The following is a 7500-nucleotide window of genomic DNA, read 5'->3' as shown; positions in this document are numbered from 1 at the left end:
CCTATGTTTCTAAAAACCAGGTTTCTGAAATCTGCGACCTGGTGGCCCAGTGATGTCGGCTACAACTTTTTTTTTCCAGTCCGCTCAAAATTCTCCAGGCATTTTCTGAGCTTTCCTTCACATAGTCCGACTTTTACTTAGTTTCTGACGGAGCCAAAAAAGTCCGGGTTTTTTTGCCCTCCTTATCGTCCCGACTGGAAACTTTAACTCCGGATTTTAAGTCAGAAAATTAAAGTCCTTTTCATCCAGGAGACCGACCCTTCCTGCAAAGCGTCCCAAATGGTCCTTCGTCGTCGGATATCTGTCGGGAAATACCGCTCTATGGAACTGTTTATTTCATCCATCCACTGCACCTGCTGTTCTGACATCAGCATCCGAGAATAGTGTCCCGTACTGGGACATGGTCTGGGTTCTGCCGCTCTCTGGAACTCTGTATTCATCCATGCGTTACACCTGCTGTTCTGACATCAGCATCCGAGAATAGTGTGCCGTTATGGGACATGGTCTGGGATCTCCTGCTCTATGGAACTGTTTACTTCATCCATCCACTGCACCTGCTGTTCTGCCATCAGTGTCCGACAATAGCGCTTCATCATCGGATATCTGCCGTGAAATACCGCTCTCTGGAACTGTTTCTTTCATCCATCCACCGCACCTGCTGTTCTGCCATCAGTGTCTGACAATAGCGCTTCTTCATCGGATATCAGCCGGGATCTCACGCTCTCTGGAACTGTTTATTTCATCCATCCAGTGCACCTGCCGTTCTGCCATCAGTGTCCGAGAACAGTGCTTCTTCATCGGATATCAGCCGGGATCTCACGCTCTCTGGAACTGTTTCTTTCATCCATCCACCGCACCTGCTGTTCTGCCATCAGTGTCCGACAATAGCGCTTCTTCATCGGATATCAGCCGGGATCTCACGCTCTCTGGAACTGTTTATTTCATCCATCCAGTGCACCTGCCGTTCTGCCATCAGTGTCCGAGAACAGTGCTTCTTCATCGGATATCAGCCGGGATCTCACGCTCTCTGGAACTGTTTATTTCATCCATCCAGTGCACCTGCCGTTCAGCCATCAGTGTCCGAGAACAGTGCTTCTTCATCGGATATCAGCCGGGATCTCACGCTCTCTGGAACTGTTTAATTCATCCACCGCACCTGCTGTTCTGCCATCAGTGTCCGACAACAGCGCTTCATCATCGGATATCTGCCGTGAAATACCGCTCTCTGGATCTGCTCTGTTCTGGCAGGTAATCAGGGAGATTTTAAGTAGATGAGTGTCCGGGAATAGTGCACTGCACTCGGGCAGGTCACGCCGCGTAACCCGCCCCATATCCCGGTTCCCGAACCCGCTTTTCCGCCCAAAGTTGTCCGAAGATGCTTAGGCCCAGCTGGGGAACGCTCCCCACGAAGCCCGGGTCTCAGCCCTGGAGCCCTGTGTTTCCGAAAACCAGGTTTCTGAAATCTGCGACCTGGTGGCCCAGTGATGTCAGCTGGAACTTTTTTTTTCCGGTCCGCTCAAAATTCTCCAGGCATTTTCTGAGCTTTCCTTCACATATTCCGACTTTTACTTAGTTTCTGACGGAGCCAAAAAAGTCCGGGTTTTTTTGCCCTCCTTATCGTCCCGACTGGAAACTTTAACTTTTTTTTTAAGTCAGAAAATTAAAGTCTTTTTCATCCAGGAGACCGACCCTTCCTTCAAAGTGTCCCAAATGGTCCTTCGTCGTCGGATATCTGTCGGGAAATACCGCTCCATGGAACTGTTTATTTCATCCATCCGCTGCACCTGCTGTTCTGCCATCAGTGTCCGAGAACAGTGCTTCTTCATCGGATATCAGCCGGGATCTCACGCTCTCTGGAACTGTTTATTTCATCCATCCACTGCACCTGCTGTTCTGACATCAGCATCCGAGAATAGTGTCCCGTACTGGGACATGGTCTGGGATATCCCGCTCTCTGGAACTATGTTCTGATTATTTCCTTCATCCACTGCACCTGCTGTTCTGACATCAGCATCCGAGAATAGTGTCCCGTACTGGGACATGGTCTGGGATATCCCGCTCTCTGGAACTATGTTCTGATTATTTCCTTCATCCACTGCACCTGCTGTTCTGACATCAGCATCCGAGAATAGTGTCCCGTACTGGGACATGGTCTGGGATCTCCCGCTCCATGGAACTATGTTCTGTTTATTTCCTTCATCCACTGCACCTGCTGTTCTGACATCAGCATCCGAGAATAGTGTCCCGTACTGGGACATGGTCTGGCATATCCCCCTCTCTGGAACTATGTTCTGTTCATTTCCTTCATCCAGTGCACCTGCTGTTCTGCCATCAGTGTCCGACAATAGCGCTTCATCATCGGATATCTGCCGTGAAATACCGCTCTCTGGATCTGCTCTGTTCTGGCAGGTAATCAGGGAGATTTTAAGTAGATGAGTGTCCGGGAATAGTGGGCCGTTCTGGGACTTGGTCTGGGATATCCCGCTCTCTGGAACTATGTTCTGTTTATTTCCTTCATCCAGTGCACCTGCTGTTCTGCCATCAGTGTCCGACAATAGCGCGCCGTTCTGGGACTTGGTCTGGGATATCACGCTCTCTGGAACTATGTTCTGTTTATTTCCTTCATCCAGTGCACCTGCTGTTCTGCCATCAGTGTCCGACAATAGCGCGCCGTTCTGGGACTTGGTCTGGGATATCACGCTCTCTGGAACTATGTTCTGTTTATTTCCTTCATCCAGTGCACCTGCTGTTCTGCCATCAGTGTCCGACAATAGCGCTTCATCATCGGATATCTGTCGTGAAATACCGCTCTCTGGAACTGTGTATTAGTCCGTCCGCTGCACCTGCTGTTCTGACATCAGCATCCGAGAATAGTGTCCCGTACAGGGACATGGTCTGGTCTCTGCCGCTCTCTGGAACTCTGTATTCATCCATGCGTTACACCTGCTGTTCTGACATCAGCATCCGAGAATAGTGGGCCGTTCTGGGACATGGTCTGGGATCTCCCGCTGTCTGGAACTGTGTGTTCATCCATACGTTACACCTGCTGTTCTGACATCAGCATCCGAGAATGGTGTGCCGTTCTGGGACATGGTCTGGGATATCACGCTGTCTGGAACTGTGTGTTCATCCGTCCACTGCACCTGCTGTTCTGCCATCAGCATCCGAGAATAGTGCCCCGTACTGGGACATCAGCCAGGACGCACCGCCGTCATCTCGTTCGTTCGCTCAGTCATCCATCCACGAAAGCTACCGATCAGCCACAGTGCCCGGAATGATGCCTCCTGCCGGGGTAGCGTCCGCTTGCTCCCCGGCAGCCAGTTCTGCATGAGGCTCCGGTTCTTCCACCCCCGCCACTGTCCGAGGGTGTCCGAAAATACTGAGGTCTGAGTCGGATCCGAACCGCACAAACGCCGGTCTTCACGACTGGAGGCCTATGTTTCTAAAAACCGGGTTTCAGGAATCTGCGACCTGGTGGCCCAGTGATGTCGGCTGGAACTTTTTTTTTCCGGTCCGCTCAAAATTCTCCAGGCATTTTCTGAGCTTTCCTTCACATACTCCGACTTTTACTTAGTTTCTGACGGAGCCAAAAAAGTCCGGGTTTTTTTGCCCTCCTTATCGTCCCGACTGGAAACTTTAACTCCGTATTTTAAGTCAGAAAATTAAAGTTCTTTTCATCCAGGAGACCGACCCTTCCTTCAAAGTGTCCCATACAGTGCTTCGTCATCGGACATCGGCCGGGATCTCCCGCTCTCTGGAACTGTGTATTCATCCATGCGGTACACCTGCTGTTCTGCCATCACTGTCCGGGAATAGTGTGTCTTTCTGGGACTTGGTCTGGGTTCTGCCGCTCTCTGGAGCTCTTTATTCATCCATGCGGTACACCTGCTGGTCTGCCATCACTGTCCGGGAATAGTGTGTCGTTCTGGGTCATGGTCTGGGATATCACGCTCTCTGGAACTCTTTATTCATCCATGCGGTACACCTGCCGTTCTGCCATCACTGTCCGGGAATAGTGTGTCGTTCTGGGACTTGGTCTGGGTTCTGCCGCTCTCTGGAGCTCTTTATTCATCCATCCACTGCACCTGCTGTTCTGCCATCACTGTCCGGGAACAGTGTGCCGTTCTGGGTCATGGTCTGGGTTCTGCCGCTCTCTGGAGCTGTTATTTTCATCCATGCGGTACACCTGCTGGTCTGCCATCACTGTCCGGGAATAGTGTGTCGTTCTGGGACTTGGTCTGGTCTCTGCCGCTCTCTGGAGCTCTTTATTCATCCATCATGTACACCTGCTGGTCTGCCATCACTGTCCGGGAATAGTGTGTCGTTCTGGGACTTGGTCTGGTCTCTGCCGCTCTCTGGAGCTCTTTATTCATCCATCATGTACACCTGCTGGTCTGCCATCACTGTCCGGGAATAGTGTGTCGTTCTGGGACTTGGTCTGGTCTCTGCCGCTCTCTGGAACTCTTTATTCATCCATGCGGTACACCTGCTGTTCTGCCATCACTGTCCGGGAATAGTGTGTCGTTCTGGGACTTGGTCTGGTCTCTGCCGCTCTCTGGAGCTCTTTATTCATCCATCATGTACACCTGCTGGTCTGCCATCACTGTCCGGGAACAGTGTGCCGTTCTGGGTCATGGTCTGGTCTCTGCCGCTCTCTGGAACTCTCTGGAACTCTTTATTCATCCATGGGGTACACCTGCTGGTCTGCCATCACTGTCCGGGAATAGTGTGTCGTTCTGGGTCATGGTCTGGGATATCACGCTCTCTGGAACTCTTTATTCATCCATGCGGTACACCTGCTGTTCTGCCATCACTGTCCGGGAATAGTGTGTCGTTCTGGGACTTGGTCTGGTCTCTGCTGCTCTCTGGAGCTCTTTATTCATCCATCCACTGCACCTGCTGTTCTGCCATCACTGTCCGGGAATAGTGTGTCGTTCTGGGACTTGGTCTGGGTTCTGCCGCTCTCTGGAGCTCTTTATTCATCCATGCGGTACACCTGCTGGTCTGCCATCACTGTCCGGGAATAGTGTGTCGTTCTGGGACTTGGTCTGGTCTCTGCCGCTCTCTGGAGCTCTTTATTCATCCATGCGGTACACCTGCTGTTCTGCCATCACTGTCCGGGAACAGTGTGCCGTTCTGGGTCATGGTCTGGGATATCACGCTCTCTGGAACTCTTTATTCATCCATGCGGTACACCTGCTGGTCTGCCATCACTGTCCGGGAACAGTGTGTCGTTCTGGGACTTGGTCTGGTCTCTGCCGCTCTCCGGAGCTCTTTATTCATCCATGCGGTACACCTGCTGTTCTGCCATCACTGTCCGGGAATAGTGTGTCGTTCTGGGTCATGGTCTGGTCTCTGCCGCTCTCTGGAACTCTTTATTCATCCATGGGGTACACCTGCTGGTCTGCCATCACTGTCCGGGAACAGTGTGCCGTTCTGGGTCATGGTCTGGTCTCTGCCGCTCTCTGGAGCTGTTATTTTCCTCCATCCGGTACACCCACTGCTCTGCCATCACTGTCCGAAAATAGTGCTCCGAAATCGGGTAAGTCGCGCGGGGAGCCACCCCTGTATCTCGGCTCCAGGAGCGTCTTTCCGCCCGGGGCCTGGCCCACTATGCTTAGGTCCAGCTGGGGAACGCTCCCCCCGAAGCTCGGGGCCCTGTCCTGGAGATCTCTGTTTCCGAAAACCAGGTTTCTGAAATCTGCGACCTGGTGGCCCAGTGATGTGAGCTAAAAAAAAATTTATCGAAGCGATCTAAAAAAGCCCAGGCATTTTCTGGGCTTTCCTTCACATATTCCGACTTTTACTTAGTTTCTGACGGAGCCAAAAAAGTCCGGGTTTTTTTCGCTCCACATAGTCCCGACTGGAAACTTTAACTTTTTTTTTTTTCCATTATTTCACCCGCGGAGGTCCGCAAACACCTCCAGGGGCCCACAACGGCCGAATTAAGCCAGGAAAAAGACACCAGAACCCGGATCTCTTTACCAGACACCCCCGGAGCCCGGAACTCGGACCCAAACACCTCCAGAGGCCCACAACGGCCGAATCGAACCCGGAAAAAGACGCCAGAACCCGGATCTCTTTACCAGACACCCCCAGAGCCCGGAACTCGGACCCAAACACCTCCAGAGGCCCACAACGGCCGAATCGAACCCGGAAAAAGACGCCAGAACCCGGATCTCTTTACCAGACACCCCCAGAGCCCGGAACTCGGACCCAAACACCTCCAGAGGCCCACAACGGCCGAATCGAACCCGGAAAAAGACGCCAGAACCCAGGTCTCTTTACCAGACACCCCCAGAGCCCGGAACTCGGACCCAAACACCTCCAGAGGCCCACAACGGCCGAATCGGACCCGGAAAAAGACGCCAGAACCCGGATCTCTTTACCAGACACCCCCAGAGCCCGGATGAGCTCCACAAACACCTCCAGAGGCCCACAACGGCCGAATTGGACCCGGAAAAAGACGCCAGAACCCGGATCTCTTTACCAGACACCCCCAGAGCCCGGATGAGCTCCACAAACACCTCCAGAGGCCCACAACGGCCGAATTGGACCCGGAAAAAGACGCCAGAACCCGGATCTCTTTACCAGACACCCCCAGAGCCCGGATGAGCTCCACAAACACCTCCAGAGGCCCACAACGGCCGAATTGGACCCGGAAAAAGACGCCAGAACCCGGATCTCTTTACCAGACACCCCCAGAGCCCGGAACTCGGACCCAAACACCTCCAGAGGCCCACAACGGCCGAATTGGACCCGGAAAAAGACGCCAGAACCCGGATCTCTTTGCCAGACACCCCCAGAGCCCGGAACTCGGACCCAAACACCTCCAGAGGCCCACAACGGCCGAATCGAACCCGGAAAAAGACGCCAGAACCCAGGTCTCTTTACCAGACACCCCCAGAGCCCGGAACTCGGACCCAAACACCTCCAGAGGCCCACAACGGCCGAATCGGACCCGGAAAAAGACGCCAGAACCCGGATCTCTTTACCAGACACCCCCAGAGCCCGGATGAGCTCCACAAACACCTCCAGAGGCCCACAACGGCCGAATTGGACCCGGAAAAAGACGCCAGAACCCGGATCTCTTTACCAGACACCCCCAGAGCCCGGATGAGCTCCACAAACACCTCCAGAGGCCCACAACGGCCGAATTGGACCCGGAAAAAGACGCCAGAACCCGGATCTCTTTACCAGACACCCCCAGAGCCCGGATGAGCTCCACAAACACCTCCAGAGGCCCACAACGGCCGAATTGGACCCGGAAAAAGACGCCAGAACCCGGATCTCTTTACCAGACACCCCCAGAGCCCGGAACTCGGACCCAAACACCTCCAGAGGCCCACAACGGCCGAATTGGACCCGGAAAAAGACGCCAGAACCCGGATCTCTTTGCCAGACACCCCCAGAGCCCGGAACTCGGACCCAAACACCTCCAGAGGCCCACAACGGCCGAATCGAACCCGGAAAAAGACGCCAGAACCCAGGTCTCTTTAC

The sequence above is a fragment of the Gasterosteus aculeatus genome, unplaced genomic scaffold (assembly GCF_964276395.1).
Source record: "Gasterosteus aculeatus unplaced genomic scaffold, fGasAcu3.hap1.1 HAP1_SCAFFOLD_25, whole genome shotgun sequence".
Lineage (NCBI taxonomy): Eukaryota > Metazoa > Chordata > Actinopteri > Perciformes > Gasterosteidae > Gasterosteus > Gasterosteus aculeatus.
This window is presented reverse-complemented; position numbering follows the sequence as displayed.